This window comes from Camelus dromedarius, chromosome 20, assembly GCF_036321535.1.
Source record: "Camelus dromedarius isolate mCamDro1 chromosome 20, mCamDro1.pat, whole genome shotgun sequence".
Lineage (NCBI taxonomy): Eukaryota > Metazoa > Chordata > Mammalia > Artiodactyla > Camelidae > Camelus > Camelus dromedarius.
This window is the reverse complement of record NC_087455.1, coordinates 22,917,820-22,939,686: the sequence shown is the minus strand read 5'-3', so window position 1 is coordinate 22,939,686 and position 21,867 is coordinate 22,917,820. Positions and strand designations below refer to the sequence as shown.

The 21,867-nt window shown below is 34.0% G+C and overlaps 1 pseudogene; it reads left to right on the top strand.

Moving 5' to 3' along the window:
• The first annotated feature begins 439 nt into the window (after positions 1-439).
• Positions 440-1,796, top strand: LOC105093301 (cytochrome b-c1 complex subunit 2, mitochondrial-like; annotated as a pseudogene).
• Positions 1,797-21,867: the final 20,071 nt, after the last annotated feature.

The window sequence follows — 21,867 nt, the reverse complement described above, 5'->3', positions numbered from 1 at the left end:
CACTGCAGTGGAGGAAATTTTGCCACCTCCAAATGTGACTCTTTGGCATGAAGATTAATTTGGGCTGGTTATTTTTAAGAAACAGAAGAGTCAGGAAGTTTTCCTGGGTACTTCCCCTTTAACTGCCTAAAAGCATTTAGATAAAGGGCCTGTTCCCTGAATAGAGCTATCACCAGAGATATCTTCAAAGAATACGGGCTAGGTGTGGTGGGAGAGATCAGAGTCCACTCTATTGCCTCATTGTGTCCAAACATTTGTTACCAAACGTTTGCTCTTCCATCTCTGTGTGAATTATCTTCTTTCCCTTTGAAGTTCAAATGCAGTACACTCAACATTCTCCTTTGTCTTTAGTTGAAGAAGGTATTTAAATTGAGGACGTTGGGTCCCCACCATCTTGCTTTCCTACCAGACGGCAGTGACCCTGGAGCAATCTTGAACCATGAAGCTAATAACCAGAGCAGGGTCCTTCTCGTGATTTTATTCCCTTAAAGTTCCTCCCAAAGTAAAAGCCATGGCTATCCCTGCAGGAGGGACTCCACATCCTTAGGACTTTGAGTTCACCCAATTACCAAATGGTGTAGTGATTGCTTCTCTTGAAAACTATGTTCTTGCATCAAGAATTGGTTTCTTCACTAAAGCAGGCAGTACATACAAGGGCTTCCAACAATTTAGGAACCTCTCATTCACTCTCTTGCATCCAGTTTGACTACAAAAGGAACTCCATCTTTCAACGTAACCCATGGAACTGAAGCAGTTGGTAGTAAATTAAGTGTGACTTCAGCAAGGGAAGACATGGCTAACACTGTGGAATATCTGCAGGATGATGTTGATGTTCTAATGGAGTTCCTGCTCAACGTCACCACAGCACCAGAATTTCCTCATTGGGAGGCAGCTGCCCTTCAGTCTCAGCTAAGGATTGACAGAACTGTGGCTTTTCGGAATCCACAGGCTCATGTCATTGAAAATTTGTGTGCTGCAGCTTACTGAAATGCCTTGACTAATTCCTTATATTGTCCTGATTGTAGGATTGGAAAAGTGACACCAGATGAGTTACATTACTATGCTTAGAACCATTTTACAAGTGCAAGAATGGCTTTGATTGGACTTCGTGTGAGTCATCCTGTTCTAAAGCAAGTTGCTAAATGGATCTCAACATGAGGGGTGGGCTTGGTTTATCTGGTGCAAAGGCCAAATACCGTGGAGGTGAAATTCGAGAACAAAATGGAAACAGTCTCTTCCATGCTGCTCTTGTAGCAGAAAGTGCTGTGACAGGAGTGCAGCCGCAAATGCATTTAGTGCTCTGCAGCACGTCCTCGGTGCTGAACCACGTTGAGAGGGGCAGCAATGACACCAGCTCTCTGTACTAGGCTGTTGCCTAGGGAATTCACCAGCCATCTGATGTGTCTGATTTTAATGCCAGTTACTAAGATTCTAGACTCTTTGGGATTTACACTATCTCACAAGCTGCAGCTGCTGGAGATGTTATCAAGGCTGCCTATAACTAAGTAAAAACAACCGCTCAAGGAAACTGTTCTAATACAGATGTCCAAGCTGCAAAGAACAAGCTGATTGCTGAGTATCTAATGTCAGTGGAGTCTTCTGGGGGCTTCCTGGATGAAGTCAGGTGCCAGGCTCTAGCTGCTGGTTCATACATGCCACCAGGCACAGTCCTTCAGCAGGCTGACTCAGTAGCTGACCCTGATGTCATAAATGCTGCAAAGAAGTTTGTTTCTGGTCAGAAGTCAAAGGCAGCAAGTGGACATTTGGGGCAGACACCGTTCGTTGATCAGTTCTAATACTGAAAGACATATTGCCGGAAAGAGTTGAACATTTTCTTAACTCAGAGCAACAAAGTCATGAAAGTCAAATGACTCTAATGTAACATTTATCTTTTTTCCCAATGAGGTGAAATATTGTAAAGCATAAATGCAGGTAATTTTTCCTAGTTGACATAAAGTGAATAAAACATTGTTTAAATGTTTTTAAAAAATGGAAGACATTTGGCCATTTTGGCAAATTACTCAGTCATCCTGGGTCTCTCCCATGTAATCATGTTATGAAACTTTTGTTTGTTTTCCTCCTGTTTATCAGTCTCATGTCAATTTAACTCTTAGACCAGCAGCAGCCAGACGAACCTAGAAGAGAATATTTCTTCCCCTGGATAGCATTAGTCTCATTCATAAGAAGTCCACTCTCATTATCTAATCACTTCCCAAAGGCTCCCACCTTCATATCCCATTAGACTTCAAAATATGAATGTTAGGCGACACAAACATTTAGTTTATAACAATCTCTTACTTCACTTTGCATATGTAGACTAGACACAAGGATGTTCCTGAACGTAGAGAATGCCTGGAGAGTTATACCTGTTGATTCTGCTGAGATGCAAGGAAAGGATAAAATCATTGTCTTTGCACCAATGACAACAATTAAAATTGATTTTTTAAAGTGAGAAATCCTTAGAAACAGTGGAATTCAATGTGTTCTTGAAAAATAATTGTCATATTTATTGTAGTAAAAAGTCTACAATAGGGCTGTTTTCACATGGGCCCAGATTTATTTAGCCTGGATTTCCCATTAGCAAGGCAAGTTTGCTTCAACTGAATCACACAGAGAAAATGCTTAGTCTCCACATAGAGCAATTCCAACTCAAAAATTTCCAAGCAGCTTTTCCCACCATGACCCATAGTGTATGCCCTAGCAGTGTTTCACTCAGCTTGATTGTTGCTAAGCAACAAACTGGGGATAGAAGTTAAGCTTCTAGAATCACTTACACATTAATTATAAGCCAGAAACATTAGAATAATGCAAGTTTTAATAATGAAGGGTATTACATACATTGTCACAGTAAGCCTTTTTTCCCTATCCAAGAAGAGAAAGACCTGTGGGCTACTTGTCATGGAGAAATGACATTTTATTAGCAGTTGGAGGTAGCAAGGGAGTAGGTTTTAAGAGAAACAATTAAGTGTTTTATAGCTATCTTTCCCTTTCTCAAAGGTTTCTTTCCTAATTGCTATTGACTTTGTATTCTTTGATCTACTGAAGCTAACAGTAGCATAAGTAGGTGGTAAGTTTCCTGGTTAGGAAGTTGCTGAAGTGTTTTGATGATTGCATGATTGCATGATTGTTAAAGACTTTTAAGTGCAAGGGAATTAAAGACCATTAAATGCAACGAAATTAAAGACCAGTTTTTGTTCTCTATACCTGGCGATCTTTATCAGAATTTAATTTTCCCACCAGGAAAAAGCAATATTCTGAAATCATAGTGCATCTCCATCCACATTTCTCAAAGTTCTTACACTACTATCTACAGTCACTCTCCTTTGTGGAATTGTCTGGCTGTATGAGTTTTCCTTTCTTTCTAAATGGAAAATCCTGGACGTGTGTTAGCTTAAGCAAATACTTTCTCGTCCTATGGTAGTATGCCCATATCTGGCCATTAAAATGGACTACAGAACACCTGAAATTGTGTCAACAGTGAGCTGCCAAAAGACTTTTATTCAGACTAGAAAAGCCAGGTTGATTGTGCAGTATGGGCTGCACATTCAGCAAAACTTACTTATGAATTATTTTAGCTGTACTAAATACAGACTGTATTCAGTACAGAATGTAGTTGTAAAAAGCCTATCAACTAAAGTCATTTAAGAGACCTGTCATGACCTGTCATATTAAGTATGCACTCAACCTTCACACATACAAAAATCCTTTGGGAAAGATATCCAGTTTATTGAAAAGGACATGGACAAAAAATTCAGATAAAGAGGAGTCTGATTTCAAGCCCTGACACTTGCTATCTGTGTGTCCATGGCTCAGTACTTCACTGTTTCTTAATCACTGCCCTTTCATCTCTGTTGGCCAGTTCCTTCTTTTGATTATCCACAGCTGTGCAATGTCACCTGGGTCTATCACTGGGAGACAAGGAGACAACACTTTCCCTATCAAACACCAATAGATAACGATGTTTTGCTATAAGTGAATGAAATTAATATAAAATGTGCAGTGACTGATCACCAAGAAATACTGAAAGAAGTAATGTGATTGCTCATCCATCTGTGCATCTATTATATAGTAATTTGTGGACTGAAGAGCTAGCAACAAAGTTTTTACTTTATAAATTTACTCACTGTTACCCTAACCCTAACCTTGTCCATGGCAACTGAAATTTGAATCATTTTTTTTGTGGCTGGTGTCAGTTAACTAAACCTTGCCACTTGACATTCACGTATACTGCGATAGTGTGAAACAAGGACTGATGTGTACACGTGCATCTATTTTCTTTCCTCTGTGAGAGAGCACAGACTTTGTCCATTTTATTTCTGCTGCTTCTGTAGCACTCAGAACGATGCTCAATATATAATGTGGCGTAAAAGAAAGAATGAATGTTATCACGTGCCTAGAGTGCTTATCACAGAGCCCAGAATATATAACAATTATGCACTAAATGCTGGGTTTCTTAGTGTTTATTTTACTTAATGCCTCTGGTTTTAAGAAGAAGTAGATTTGTCAAAATGAATTAAGCACTCAGTGTGCTCTAACTGTATATTTGGCACAGTATAATTTTGTGAAGGAAGATAGAATTTAGTTTCCTGAAATAGGCTTTGTGCTTTAGTCATAGAAATCTAAATTTGACTCCTGGCTTTGCTACTTCACCTTAGGCAAGTCACTTAAACAGTCTAGCTTCAGTTTCTTTACCTGTAGAATGGCAGCAAGTATGTCTGCTCACCTAATTAAACGCTAGGCTCAGGAGAAATTATATGTGCAAAGTGTTTAGCCCAGTGCCTGGAACTTAGTAGGCACATAAAACTTTTAGCTACTGTTTAGGAGCTTGTGGCCACTAAGGAAAACCAAAATAATTTTTTAAAAGATATAATGAATTAAAAAATGTAGATGACAAGAATATATTATAAATATGTCCAACTGTGGCCATATGTTGTATTTTTTAATTCAAATGTAATTTCCTTCAAGTGTAATTGAGTTTTCTGTTGACTAAAATCTGCAAATTCCATGTTCTTTTCTTGAAAAAATTCGTAATATTCACAAAGCAGGAGTCTATATATACTGACAGAGAAATCAGAGCTATGGAAGATTAAATAGAGAACTAAAGTCAAATTAAAAATTATTCTGAAACCAAAGCTGGTTAAATAGATTCAATATTTTATTTCATTTTCAAAATATGGCAAGGTTTTTAGCCTCTGTGTGCCTCAGTTTCTTCATTTACAAAAGAGACAGTGAGGATAACTATCCCATAGAATATTATGAGAGTCAAATGATACAACATATTTAAAATATTTATTATAAATTCTGAACATGGTAAGGATTCAATGAAATCTTAACTGATCATTCTTTTCTTTTGTTCATATTAAATTCATCTCAATCCCTGACAATTCTGTCTTTATTATGCATTTTATTTCTGTGTCTTTTTCTTCATTAATGATATTTCCCTTCTAGTCACATGCTCATTACAAGATTAATGTAACAATCCTCCTCTGGTTTCCCTGTCTTCATTTACTCTTTTGCTGAAGTTTTTAATCATTCTTTATTGCACATAAGAAAAATCCAAACTCCTAGCCACCAATTACAGTTCTTACAAACTTTCCAATTAGTAGTCCTCATACTCTTCCTGTTTCAGTCAAATAAATCTACCTTTGTTTTTCTATAGTACTCCACACATAATTTGTTTACCCACCATGGATGGACAGAAAATTTTCTCTTGTGCCATCTCTGATTAGCAGCTGTCTGTTGAAGGGAATTCTGTGACTGCCTCTTAACTCAGGAAGAGGAAACTTTCATCTACAGTTTATTAGCAATGTGTGCCATGGGCTCTGGAGTGGGGACAGGAGGAGTATCAGAGATGTCTGTCATTTCTGACTTATGTCATTTCTCCAAATAGGACATCCTAACATGACTTTCTCTGTTTCTTTAAGTTCTAAGTTTTTCAGAGATTCAGCTCAAATCCCACCGCTTCTATAATTAGCCCACTGTGTTATCTGTCCTAGTCCAGTATAATCACTGCCTTCTCACATAGGATTTACAATCTAAATCCCTTCTTTGGCACTAACATATGCTATTTATATGGTTGCTCATGGTTTCAACCTATAGATCCCATGAGGTCAACTGTATTGTGCTTCTTTTCAGAACAGAGAATTCTGCATGCATAACAACAGCTTACATTATTTTTATTATCTTATCATTTTACACACTATAGCCCACTAAGATGTAATTCTTTATGGCCTTATTGGAATCATGTGTTAATATTTTGAATATTTACTGACTTTAGCAGAAAGCTTATACTCACCAACGTTATTTTTATGTTGGATGCTTGTCAAATCATAGACATAAACTTAGAAAAAGCTAGGTGGTGTGTCTCACAAATTTAATACATTTTTAGGAGTCCACACATTTCTGCTAACAATGACAATCCAGTTAAATTAAGTATTAGAATAAATATTAAACATGTGTATACAAAGTAACTATGGATCCCAAATTAGAGAAAAGGGGTACAGTATTACCCTTTGAGCATTGAAAATACAGAGGAAGGCTTTTGATTTTCAGAGTAAACTATGACATGGACATAAAGCCATCCACCTTCACCTCCTCAGATCTTCCTTTGTTCTCCAGACTTCCTCCAACTGGTCCAGAGATTAAATTTTGAGATTATTCAGACAAGAGTTTAAACCTAATTGCAACTCTTACTAACAGCTTAATTTATTTGGGCTTCAAGTCCTTATAGTAATTTGAGATTAATAATATCATGGCATAGTTTATTAAATGGAAAAATGACATAAAGTCTCTTGCATATAGTAAAGACTCAGCAAATGGTAAAGAAAAGGTTACATTTGGCAATTGTAACAATATCTTTTACTGATTTAAAAAGGATGCATTTGTCATTAGTATTATTTGAATTTTAGTATTATTTAACATATTTTGATGACTGGAAATATAAGTCATTTATCATGGACCTACAAAATTCTAAATAAAGCATTAATAACTGAGTCTAATGCTGTTTTATAATAATTATGTAGTATGAACATTACTTTAATAAGAAACCAAGGATGCTTTGATTTTATAAAAGCTTTTGATAAACTGTTTATATTAGTATCAGTTTACTTTTATATTAATATAGTTTATATAGATACATATATCTTATATAGTCAATTATGTCTATTATATTTATTTATTTATATTTATACTATTGCTGCATAAAAAAATTACTCTAAAACTTTGTTGCCAAAAAAACAACCATTAGTTATTCCTTTTGAGTCCATGGGTCAGCAGAGCAGTGCTCTTGGCCTGGGCCAGGCTTTGCTGACCTTGGCTAGACTCATGTCCCTGTGGTTAGCGAGCAGCTGATAACCTCATTTGCTCAATAGGTAGTTATCTGATTTCAGCTCAGGCAAAATCCATTATTCATCAGCTTAGCCCAGACTTGCTCATACTGTGGTGGCCAGGTTTCAAGAGGAAGCATGGAAGAGTGCAAGTTTTTTGAGGCCTAGGCTTGGAATTGAAAAATAATGCTTTCACCATGTTCTATGAGACAAAGTAAGGCAGACAGACAGCAGACATTCAAAGTATAGAGAAATCGACTCCTGTTCTTGCCGGTAGGAACTACAAAAGCAGGTTGTAGAGAGGTGTTCACACGGAGGGGTGGAGAATTGTCTAGGTTTTTGTAACCTCACAGAATTAATACAAGAAAGGGGAAAACAATAGAAGAATCCTATCGGTTATACCCGCTGAAAGGTCATTATATTCAAAAAACATGATACAAACTTTATGTAAAAGATAAATAGAAGGATGTTTCCTAAACTTGATAAAGAATATCTTCAGGAACCTAAAGATGTAATTTACTGTTAGTAAAAGCTGTAGTCAATATTTGTATTAGTTTCCTAGGTTTAATTCAACAAAGTACCACAAACTAGGTGGCTTAAAACAGCAAAAAAGTATCCTCTCACAGTTTTGGAGGCTAAAAGTCTAGAACAAACATGTCAGCAGGCTTGGATTCTACTGGAGTCTCTGAAGGGGAGTCAGTTCCATGATTTTCTTCTAGTTTTTGGTGGTTCCCCAGTGTCTATGACATCGCTTGGCTTATATCACTCCAGTTTCTGCCTCCACCTTCACTTGGTGTTTTCTCTATCTTTCTGACTCCTTCTCTTCTTCTTAGAAGGACACCAGTGATGGTGAATTAAGGCCCCACCCTACTCCTGCATGACCTCCTCTTAACTAATTATGTCTGCAGCAATCTCCTTCCAAATGAAGTCACATTCTGAGGTTCAATGAAGTACGGGAATGCCAGCCATCCAACCCAGCAGTGGGATGTAGATTGTTCAACTCCTTTCCTGAATATTTTTATCAATTACCTTAGGTGACGTAAAGAAATGAGACAAAGAACCACAGATTTGGGAAGGAGATCAATTATCCTTATTAATAGTTAATAGGGTTGCCTACCAGGAAAACTCGATTTAGTTACAAACTATTGTGATTAAGATGATAGTTTAGTAGGACGGCTGATTTCTAGGCAAAATGCTGATACAAAACTAGTAAGAAAAAATGGTAAAGAATATGAAAAAAAATATGTGTATACCTCAATCACTTTGCTGTACAACAAAAACAAACACAACATTATAAATAAACTATACTTCAATAAAAAAAAAAAGCTAGTAAGAAAGTAAAGTGAGGGTAAAAACACCACTCACACAGAGAAGCATCCAAACAAAAAGAAAATAAATGAGCAAGTCATATATGAGGGAACATGTAAGATAGTTCATAAAGGCAAGAGCCTTGTATAAATAGAGTGAAAGAACATTTTCTAAGTGGAAAGCTTTAATGTTGTAAGCATGTTAAGTATACTCATGTTAATAGATAATGCTAGCTATAATGTTCATCTAGAAGAATTGTAAGTATAGCTAAAAAGTTTTGAAAACAAGGGACAATTAAGTGGAACCTGCTTCAACTGATGTCTAAATCATTGAAAATTTCTAATGATAAAATAAACTAGGTGCTGATTCAGGAAAAAACATATAGACCTAAGAACAAAATAACGAGTTCAGAAAGAGGACCAAGGACTCGTGGAAGTTTTGGAATGACATATGTGGCATTTCAAATCAACTGAAAATATCTATTTCTCAGTAGATGGGAGCAAGTGATTATTAATTTTGGTAAACACAAATTAAGGCCCTTAAGTTCAAAATGGTAAACCTTAGTGAACTATTGAAAGGTTTCTACCTAAGGATGAAAATGAGTAGCTTTACATTTTGGAAAGCTTGTGCAGGTAAAAATGCAGAGGACAGATTGAATGGAGATAAGCCTGGGGACTACAGACCAGTTTGAAGTCTACTGTAGTAGGTGGGAGTGCTTGAACTAAGACAGAGGAGATAGAAATAAATAAGAGCAAAATAATTCAAGAAAATTACAGAAATTATCACCCCAAAATCATGTCTACCTTTTTAGATGCAAAGAGTGATGAAATGAAGGAATTCAGATTTATAAGAAGCATTCAAAATCATGTTTGGGAAGAAAGAATTAAGTTTTAAAATGTTAACTTTGAGGTACTTGTGAAAAATCTATGTGAAAGTATCCAGTTGGTTTTCGGGGTCTGGGACCTAGTTTTCATTCACTCATGTTCATCAGTCATTGTTCATCAAGCATCCTTTTTATGTGTGTAAGGCACCTTTATAGGTATGAGAGGTCAGTGGCTAAGAGAACAGGTCTTTGTTCTCATGAATCTTAGAATCTAGGTGGAAATATTCAATAATCAAGGAGACAAATGAACACATAACATAATTTCAGTCAGTGATAGGTAACGTGAAGAAAATGAAACAGTTTTTATCTAGACAGCAGGTTATTCCAAATAGGGTGGTCAGAGAAAGCCACTGAGTTGCCATTTAAACACAGACCTTCAAAATGAAAATGAATCTTGTCATATTAGCTAAGGGAGAAGAAAATTTAAGGTGGTGGTGAGTTGTCAACAATGTCAAAACCCACAGAGTGCAATAAATTAAGGCTATAAAAATGTCCTTTGGATCTAGCCGTCTGGAGGCTATTGGTGACCTAAATGAGAGTAGTTTAAGTAGGTGCAGGGACAGATGTTAGACTGGAAAGGTAGGCAAGAATGAACTTAAAGAAATACAGAGAATTAACACAAGGTAAGTTTTTAAAGGAAGCTTGGCTGTGAAGGGACAGAGAAGCAGCACAGATGTCAGGATCTGGGGAGTGCCAGGAAAGAAATTTGTAAATGTTTCCAGTTATATTTTTTCACGAATCTACAGAGTGAGTACATTTTATGCACACTTATTAGAAAATAAAATTTAGATCACTGATATGATGACATTGTTTTAGAACTGGGTGATAGTATTTTTTCTTAGCCGATTAATTTCATGGTAGAACAAAAACAGACAAAAGCTGGGGTCCTGTGCGTAAAATGTCTGCATGTTGCATAATGTAAAGAGTTGAAATCTGACCTAAAAGATTACAGCAGAACGGCCTGCAGTTAATACTATTTACAAAGCATTTCTAAATTTAAAGGATGGGTCTTCTCCCTGGAGCCACTGTTTTCATAAAATGATGAGAGCAATTTTTAAACTTTCCTTTGGAGAATGACTAAAATATTTGCTCTTTCTGATCTAGCCTGGGAACAAATCTTGGTAAAGAATGATACACTTTCAGTAATAAACATGCAGATACACCTCAAAAACAAGCTGGAAAACTAAACATAATTTGGTCTAATAATTTTAGCCCTACCATGTTGTTTCCTTCCTGAGTATATAAGAAATTCTCACTGTACCAAGTAGCACTTAAAATATATTGTCAAGTGATGACAACAACAATTATTTTTCTCCTCATTTCAGTGACTGTTCCTTTATTTTACCAGGCAGTGAATGCCACTTGTGATTTTTAAAATAAGACTTTCTAGCTTTTTTTTTTCTTAAAAGCTTTTATCAAGAAAGCCTCTGGCGCTAAAAATTAAATGTCTCCAGGAATGTTTTTGTATCATTCGGATGTGAAGTAATGATGAGCTATCAGATTGGGTCTCTACCTAGAAACTGCTCAGGAGACCCAGATTTTAATTGAATGCAGCATGAAAAATAGGGCCGTGCTTGCTATGCTAGGAAACTGTCAAGTCTCAAAGAAGTTGCTGAGCATTTTTCATAACCAATTAATATATGACAGCTTAAATAACATGGGCTTGCTATTCTTTATTAAAAGAAACTAGGGCAGGGTTGCTAAACGAAAAAAGAATATCTGCAACTCGGACAATCCGATTTTTGTTCAGAATTCTCCGCAATTATTTCTAAAGGTAACAGAGGTGACCCTAAGATTTTTCACAAACTTCCTTCACAATCTAAACCTTTCTTACATAAGAACAATATCAACATTACAGGTATGGATAGTTACTGAAAATACTTCTGAAATAATGATAATTTATCTGGTGAAAAACAAATCTGGGTTTGCTTTTTGATCTGTCCAACCGTTACTACTTTCTTTAGAGAGTAAACCATTTTTTAAACTGTGTGTTAGAAGGTGTTGCACATGCACCCCAGCCTTTCCAGGGAAACAGGACTCTGTACATTATTCCTTCCTCTACCGTCTGCGTAAAAGGGAGCAAAGGACGTCTAAATAGCTGTATTTATTCCGTACCATAGATTCAGACCCCATGACCAGCAGACTTCGTATTTTCTCTCTTCTAAAAGGTTATTGAAACACTGGTTGTTTCAAACTCAGAAGAGAATCCTAATAGTAAGAAAATTACATAATTGGTAATTTGGTACATAAGCTCCCACAGGTCCTATTTATTAGGTTTATATATACATATATCTCCATTCTGAGTCTTCTAAATATATATATAATAATATATATTATTATATATATATTTAGAATAATATATATATAATAAATATATAATAATATATATATTTAGAAGACTCAGAATGGATAACTATACTTTAAGCTCTAAAATAAATTAAAAGGAGGATTTTAATAACAGGAATATGCTTAAAGAAAGATGATGACAAATGATTCCAATACTTAGTGTGTTTTTCACTTTTTTTTTAAACCTCTCTATAGTTGTACATGTTATTTCCTTTCTGGTATCTATACATTGGTTTTGTGTCAGTTTCTATCAATTATCTTCAATGTAGCAAAGTTTTATGAAAAAGACTGTGGGGTGGAGGCAGTAGTGAGTCTCCAAATTATTCTGTTGGGCTCAAATTCCTCTCACATAACTTGTATTTTCTTCCAATGGGGCACATCTCCGCCCCTCCCCCACCACCAAACACCCACTCCCCTTACCAAGTTTTTGATATTCAACGGTTCAGAAAACGTATAGGCAAGCCCTAAACTCTCCAAGTGCTTATTTAGTGATCTGCGGAATCCCTTTTCCATTGTGCCTCACCATCTAAACATGAAGTGTTTTATCAGGTTTATCTTTTGGTTTCATTTTTTCAATGTTTCTATGAATTTCACTGGTGCCTCTCCAACCAGGAGGGTCTGCTCTTTCATTGTAATCAGAAGAAATATGCAAAACATTTTGATTTGTTTGTTGATTGTGGTTGTAACTGCTAACTTAAACAAGTTAAAGCATAAAGTTTTATGTCAAATTTTTGGTAACTTTTAAAGTGTCTCAAAGATGAAGAAAGTAAAATTGTGTTTAATCTATTTCAATTGATCCCCTTTTCTTTTCATGTTAACATCTAATGTTGCCAAATATACAGGAAAATACTCTTTGCTGAGGAAAATGCAAACTGCTGCAACCTTTAACATAGGAATTTGAATGTAAATCAAAATCTTTAAAAAAGATTATATCCTTTGGTTCACAAAATTCACTGCTAGGAACGTGTCAAAAAGTAAAGATGTCACCTAACATTTATACACCAAGTACGTTTATTGCAATGTGTTTGCCGCATAAAATAACAATTTGGGAACCATCTAAATATCTAGGAAGAATGTTACAGTGAATAATGGAATACCATGTCACCATTTAAAATGATGTTATGGAGTAAAATTGTGATTATGGATAATGTTAACGTTGTATTATTATGTGAAAAAAGTTTGAAAGCAGAGATATCACTTCTATAAGAAAATGCATGTATTTCATTATTTATGTATATTTGGAATAATAAATTAAAAATGTAAATAATAAAGAGATTGTGGGTGATTTGTGTTATTTGTATTATATATGCTGTATTTTCTACAAAGAATTTTCAATGGTATTTTAAAATAAGGCAGGAGAAAAGAGTCGCAAGATTTTGTTTCCAGTAACTTCATGTAAAAAAGTACCAGTTCTTAGACTGTGCTTAGTTAGCTTTTCAAAGGTCAAATATTTACTTTCTGAAATAATAAAGAAAATGATCTAGGGAGATTTTATTTGATTTAGTTCTTAACATGAAAGTTTTTGAAAAGAAGTTGAGTAATCAATGACCACTTTCTCTGGAAACATAATACCTTTTAAAATGCTTTTCAACCTAATGTTACATGTAGATTGAAATACAACATAAATTCAAATTCATGTATTAGACTCTCAACAATCTTAAACAAAGGATAAAAAGCAGAGCTGACTGTTCATCCATCACTATATAAGATTATCTGCTTAATGTTGTTTTGTTAGTTTTTCTCCTAGAATCCTTTGCCCGTATTAGATTCTTCCAAACCAGATTGTGTGAGCCACACTACCAATAAAAAAATACATATTTTAACACAGTAATGGTGCACTGACACATAATAACTGCTAGTTGAATGGCTGAATAAATATGAGATAATTAAAAAAGGAAAAATAAGAATGTCATATTTATTTTTGACAGTTTATTTTTTCTTTAAGCAGTTTGTTGTTTGAGATATTAATACCTTCTTTTGTAATTTCCCTAGATTAAATTTTATCTTGCTATTTCAGTCTTTGTTCTCCTCTGTTCCAACAATGTTTCTTTATTAAATACTGATCTTACACCCCATTTCATAGTTTCATTTCACCAGATTAAGTTGCATCTGATTAAATACAAATAAATATATATAGAAAGCAAGCCATGGATCCAAATGTAGCTATTAAAGTTCAAGCTACTGAACATTGTGAAAGAAGTCCAAATATTTGTGCATGTAACCTGGATATCCCCTACGTCTAATTAACTTATGAACTTGACTTAGGAAAAGTCATTGCACCTCTAGACTTGTTTACTGACACAGCGAGTCCCAACATGGGGCAAATGATTAATTCTAGTTTCTTGATACTTAGGTCATTCTCTTTGCTACTTCCTTCCATAGTTTACTTGCTGTTCCCTCCTATGATTAGCATTGTTTATTCTACCTCCTGGCATATATACACATACTTTTTTTTCTTTGCAGAAGTTAGAGAAGGGAAAAGGGCTCTCCAACAGAGGGTTTGACATTCTTAGTGAAACAATTCTGCAGTTTTCCACAGAGTTCTTTCCTTCCTAGGATATTGCATCCACTTCATTTATATAGAGGTCCTGGGGGTGGGGTTTAAAAGGATGGTTGATGAATAGCTGTTTCTATATCTGCAAACTTGCTATGACAGTCAAGAGGCTTGGCTAGATCTCTGCACAGAGAGGATCTTTAAGGTAGGGACTAAGATGAATACACATTCACATACATATGTGCACACACGTATGCTTATGTATGAAAAGGTAAAACTTGAATGAACAAAGTCCAACATGATCATTACAACTCTACATTCCCAGAAGAAAAATTTATTTCATTTGCCCATGAATGGTAAGATGTTACAGTTTTATATTTAATACCCCCAGAGTATCCAGATATTAAAAAACCCCTTGCAACTGGCAAATATATGTTGTTATTTAGTCTTTAAAAAATTAAAGGAAATAAAAAATCCTATAATGTCTGCTCCGAGATCATAGTAGAATTAAACTAAAAATCAATACAGGAAGGAAACTGGAAAACCCCCAAATATGTGGAGGTTAAACAATACACTTCCAGAAAAAAACACATGAGTCAAAGAAGAAAGCTAAAAGGAAATTTAAAAATATTCTAAAATAAGTGAAAATGAAAGCACAATTTATAAAAATTTGTCAGATGTAGCAAAAGCAAAAGAGGGAAATTTATAGATTTGAATGCGTATATTAGAAAAGAAGGAAGATCTAAAATAAATATTGTTTCCTCCCTAGAAAGCTAAAAAAAGAACAAATTAAATCAAAAGTAGCTGAAGAAAATAATAAGAATTAGAACAGAAATTAGTGAAATTGAAAATAGGAAATCAATAGAATCAACCAAACCAAACCAAAAGATGCTTCTTTGAAAAGATCAATAAAATCAATGAGCCTTTAGCCAGACTAACTAAGGAAACAAGAGAGAGGACACAAATGAATAATATCAGAAATGAAAGAGGGATATCTCTATAGATCCCACGGATATAGAAATTATAATAAAGGAAAATCATAAATAATTCTATGCAGAGAAATTTGATAACCTAGATGAGACGGACCAATTTTTTGAAAGACACAGTCTGCCAAAACTCACAGAAGAACAAATAGACAGCCTGAACAGGCTTCTCTATTAAAGACACTGAAGCAATAATAATGACCTTAAAAAACAAAAGCTCCAGCCCAGATGGCCTCACTGGTGAATTCTACCAAATATTTAAGGAAAAAAGGATACCAATTCTCATCTCTTCAGAACATAGAAAAAAGGGACTAGTTCCTAACTCTGTCAGGCCAGTGTTACCCTAACACCAAAACCAGACAAAGACATTACACAAAAAGAAAACAATAGACCAATCTCTGTCATGAACATAGATGTAAAATTCCTCAACCAAATATTAGCAGATCATATTCAACAATGTATAAAAATTTATACACCACGGCCAAGAGTGATTTATTCCAGGGATATAAGTCAGGTCCAACAAACAAAAAACAATGAATGTAATTCATTACAACAGCAGACTAAAAAAAGCAGAATTACACCACCATATCAGAAAAAGCATTTGGTGAAATCCAGCACTCATTCATTTTAAAACCCTCAGTAAACAAAGACTTGAGGGAAACATCCTCAGTTTCATAAAGATTGTCTGCAAAAAAAGTCTACAGCTAATATAATACTTAATGGCCAGAAGTCTGAAGCTTTCCCACTAAGATTAGGTATAAGGCAAGAAAGTCCCCTTTTATCACTCCTTTTTAGCATTTTACTGGAATTTCTATATAATGCAGTAAGACTAAAAAAGGGAATAAAATGTATACAGACTGCTGTATGTATATATATAATGCTGCTTTTCTTTACAGATGATCTGATCATCTATATAGCATATCTAAAAAAATTAACAAGAAAACTCCTAGAATTAATAATCAGTTATAGTGAAGTTGCAGAGAATAAGGCCAATATACAGAAGTCAATTGATTCCTATTTACCAGCAAGGAATAAGTGGAATTAAAAGTTATAAACATAGTATTATTTACACATTAGTATCCACATAAATGAAATACTTAGGTATAAACCTAACAAAATATGTACAATATCTGTATGAGGAAAACTACAAAACTCTGATAAATAAAATCAAAGAAAAACTAATTGAATGGTGAGATAGTCTACACAGGAAGACTTGAAATTGTAAACATGTCAATTCTTTGAAACTTGATCCCAACAAGTTATTTTGTGGATATCAAAAAACTGATTCTAAAATGTATAAGAAGAGGCAAAAGACCCAGAATAGCCAACACAATCTTTAAGGAAAAGATCAAAGTTGGAGAACTGACATTACCTGACTTTAAGACTTATATAAAGCTACAGTAATCAAGTCAGTATGATATTGGCAAAAGTAGACAAACAGATTGATGGAGAAGTATAGATTTTCCAAATCACCTGTCATCAGGGAAATGCAAATGAAAACAATAATGAGATACCACTGCACACTTATTGGAATGGCCAAAATACAGAACACTGGGCATACCAAATGCTGGTGAGAATATGGAGCAATAGGAACTCTTTCATTGGTGGTGGAAATTCAAAATTGTACAGCTACTTTGGAAGACAGTTTGCATTTTCTTACAAAATTAAACACACTGTTATGATATGATCTACAAGTCATCCTTCTTGGTCTTTACCCAAAGGAGCTGAAAACTTACGTCCATATAAAAACCTGTACACTGATGTTTACAGCAGCTTTCTTTATAATTGTGACAACTTGGTAGCAACCAGGTTGTTCTTCAGTAGGTGAGTGGATAGATATACTGTGGTACATCCAGAAATGAAATATTATTTAGGACTAAAAAGGAATGAGCTATCAAGCCATGAGAAGATCTGGAGGAATCTTAAGTGCATATTACTAAGTTAAAGAAGACCCTCTGAAAGGACTACATACAGTATGATTTCAATTATACGGTTTTCTAGAAATGTCAAAACTATGGAGACAATAAAAAGATCACTGACTGACAAACATGGGGGTGGAGAGGAATCAATAGGCAGAGCACAAGGATGATCAGAGTAATGAAAATGCTTTATGTGATATTAAAATAATAGATGTCATAAAACATTTGTTCAATTCATAGAATGTGCAACACCAAGAGTGAACTGTAATATAAATTATGGACTTTGGGTGATAATGATGTGTCATTGTAGGTTTATCAATTATAACAAATATACTACTCTTGTGGGTGATGTTGATAGTAGGAAAGTCTATGCATGTGTGGGGGCAGGAAATAAATGAGAAATATATATACCTTCTGCTTAATTTTGCTATGAACCTGAAACTATTCTTAAAAAAATAAAGAAAAAAAAAAAAAACACCTAAAGAAAGTTAGCATAACACAGGGAAACTTGTATTTCTGGAAAGTTATTCAACTTTACCAGGGCCATAATAATTCCTTAGAAAAGTAGATATCAGAAATACAACTGTATGTATTTCCCCTATTTGTTATAAAAAAAGAACAACAACAAAATGAAATGGATAAACTTCTTAGCTGTTTATCTATGAAAAGAAGTTGATTTGTAGTTAACAATTTTTCCATAAAGAAAACTTGAACCCCAGGTGGCTTCACTAGCAAATTCATCCAAGCTTTGAAGAAAGAGATAAAAGAAATCGATAAAAGCTTTTATAGCAAGGCCAATATGGTTTTTGGTATCAAAACTAAACGATTTTTAAAAGAAAATAAAGTTAGAAACAATATTTTGGGGGAACATATATGTAAAATTTATTTTTAAAAATTTGCAAATTGAATCCAACTATATACAGTTGACCCTTGAACAATGTGTATACCTTACAGCTGAAGCTTCCTATCTGAGGTTCCTCTGTATCTGCATCCATAGGTTCAACCAACCTCAGATCATGTAGTACTGTGTATAGCATTTACTATTAAAAAAATCTTTGTATAAGTAGACCTGTGCAGTTCAAAACCATGTAGTTTAAAGTCTGTGTAAATATATATATATTTATAGATTAAAGAATATAAGATCAATAAATATAAATTAATATATATAAAATGAATATAAATATAAACAATTATATATAAATATAAATGAATATAATATATATCAGGACTAAGTAAAGTTTATCTCAGGATTGCAAGGCTGATTTTACATTTGGAAATCAATAAATATAATTTACCGTTTTAATAATCAAAATTTAAAAACCATTTGATTACTTTATGGATGCTGAAAGAGCATTTCATATAATTTGACTTCTATTCTTAATAAAAACACCCAGAAAATTAAGAATAAAAGGAAACTTCTTCAACTTGTTGAAGGTACTCCATGAAAAACCTACAGCTAACATCGTCCTTATTGATGAATGCTACATTCATCACAGACAAATAATGACTATTATTAGGAAAGAATAAATGGTTTCTTCCTAAAATCAGAAACAAGACAAGGATGACCTTTCTCATCACTTCTATTTAACAGGAGGCTTTAGCTTGTGCATTACAGAAAAAAAGGAATTAAAGACACTCAGACTGGAAAGGAAGAAGCGGAAAATTTAAAAATCTCTTCATTCACCAAATATATGATCACTTATGTGAAAAATCTGATGGAATTACCAAAATCTATTGGAACTAAATAATGATTCTAGGTGAACCATAAAAGAACAAAGTGAAAAGTGTGGATTTATCAAAATTAAAAACTTCTGCTCTTTGAAAGATACTGTAAAGAGAATGAAAAGACAACCCACAAACTGGTAGAAAATATTTGCAAATCATTTATCTGATAAAGCACTTATATCTATATCATATAAAAAAATTAAAACTAAATAAGAAAATAAATCAGTAGTAAATGGACAAAAGATATGAACCAAGTCTTCATTAAGGAAGATATACAGATGAGAAATAAGCACAAGAAAAGACATTGATTAGCATTAACCATCACAGAAATAATGAATCAAAACTGCCTGTAAGAGTGACTAAAATTAAATAGACTGACCATATCAAGAGTTTAGTAGTATGTGGAAGGCTGGACAAGGTCTCTGTTTCTTAAAAAGCTAAATATATAGATATCATATTACCCAGACATTTCACTTCTATGTATTTACCCAAGAGAAATGAAACATATATATATATTTCATATATATATATACACACACATATATATGTGTGTGTGTGTGTGTGTGTGTGTGTATATATATATGTATTCAAAGACTTACAACTACAACCCAAATATCTACCAACAGGTGAATGGATAAATATCATATAATAAGTGCCTACAAAACTGAACACTACTTAGCAGGGAAAAGGAATTGACTTTTGATACATGCTACAAGGTATAATTCTCAGAATAATCTTTTCTGAGTGAAAGAAGAGAGCCCAAAATGATATGATTTCATTTATATAACATGCTAGAAAACGAAAACTAATCTATAGTTAAGATTACTACAGAAGCATATCAGCTGTTGTCTGTGTGGGGATGGGCTGGGGACAGTACAGGACTGGAAGTAGGGATTACAAGCAGGCTTGAGGAAACTTTTGGTGGTTACAGATATGTTCATTATCTTGATTTTGGTGCTGATTTAATGGGTGTTTACACATGTCAAAATTTATCATCTGTACACTTTAAATATAAGCAGTTTACTGTATGCCAATTACACCTCAATAAAGCTGTTAAAAATATTCTGGATACTGAAAGTAGTACTTGACAGCTATAACTTAGATACTCATACTACCTAATGAAGAAAATTAAAGACAAATAATTAACGTATATAACTTTATTACTCCTAGAATGCAAAGTTGTGGAGCCACAATTATGAAAAGTAGTATGTCCTCTGCTAATATACTTGTAAAAATGCAGAATATGTAATGTATCAAAATGTAATCAACTTAAGCACAAGCTTAATTCTGTGAATAAGTGTTTATGCATCTTTTAAAAATATCTAATTAAATGCATGCGTGTGACAGAGAGTTTAGTATGCTACTTTTTATGGAATTTAGGGAAATTGTAATTGAAGTAATGTAATGGCAAAACATTTATTAATACTACAGATATAATATGTGCCAAGCACTTTCCCTCCAGCAGCTCATAATCCAATTTAAATATGAGATTTATATTTAAAAAATTCACTCTGTTTGCTGTGTTGAGATGAGGATTAAGTATTAGAGTTGCACATAGTAGAAGCAAGACTCACCAAAAATAGCCTAGGATTCCAGGTAAGACAGTGGTTGTCTGGCATAGAAGAGCTGTAGAGTTTAAGTAAAATACATAAATATAGGATATACTTTGAATGGAGAACTAAGAAGACTTGCTGATGAACTGGATGAAAAGAGTAAGGAAAAAAACAAATTAGGGATGAATCTTAAGTTTTTGGGTTTGAGCAACTAGATTGATAAAGGTGCTATGTTTCACATGTGATACGAACAGGTTGGAGGGCAGAAAACAAGTGTCTCAAATGACATTGTCTATCTTGTACTTACTACATAAACTTATGTATTTACTACATTTTTTTTACATTTATACAGCCTTGGCTTGGAAACACCAGTGATATAATACTAACTACCTTGTGAGATAACATATTCCTAATTTTAAGCTGTTTTTAGGTTTATCTGAGATCTTCTATGTAATGTCCAAATGTCCATCTGTAGTTCTTAACTCAGTCCTTTGGAATGTACTAAATTTTGACAATAAGTCCAGAAAAATTGATTCTAATCTGTTTTGAAACCTAAATAGTTATATCTACAGTTATTAAATTTCCTTAACTCATGGATATTAGCCAGCTTTTATCCTTTAAATTTAACTTCGGTAATATGAATATAGATAATCATATTTTATAATTTTTCTTTATGATAATGAACAAAATGAAGACAATATCACAGTAGCTCACACAACAATATACTACTGCCTATGAACTGGAAAAATTTTATCTTAGTTGTGAACTAAGTTTATTTTACCAGTAGGTGCCAGTCTCAGCTCACAAAACAGAGACTGGAGTTATTGCTTATTGGCAAATTCCATTAGAGGGATTTCTGTTAAAAAATGTAGAATAGTAGAGATTTTGTGTCAAGAAAAAAGGCAATTAATGGACTCTGAAAGCAGAACACACTACAAGCTCCTGAACAAGTCTATGACTATAACAACAACTGGAAATAAGATTAATCACTTCTTCCAGATTTTTCATGTTGATATAAGGAGATACTATCCCCATAAGAAGGGAGAGAGAAATGAAAAGGTAAAAAAAAAATGCAAGTGGCACCTGTTGAAGTGATTTTTCTGTTTACCTTATCTTCACTCCTGTCTTATTTTTGCTTTGTTTTATTTTTTGATCAATATGGAATAAAACATATAATACATTTAAACCAACATGACTGGATTTTTCTGTACTGAATCGTAATAGTCTGGCGTTCTGAATCGGATAATGAGGGGTCCAGTTGACCACTATCTGTGTATATTGATTTTTCTCTCACTGAAGCAAGATGTATTCATGTACTAGATCAAGATTTA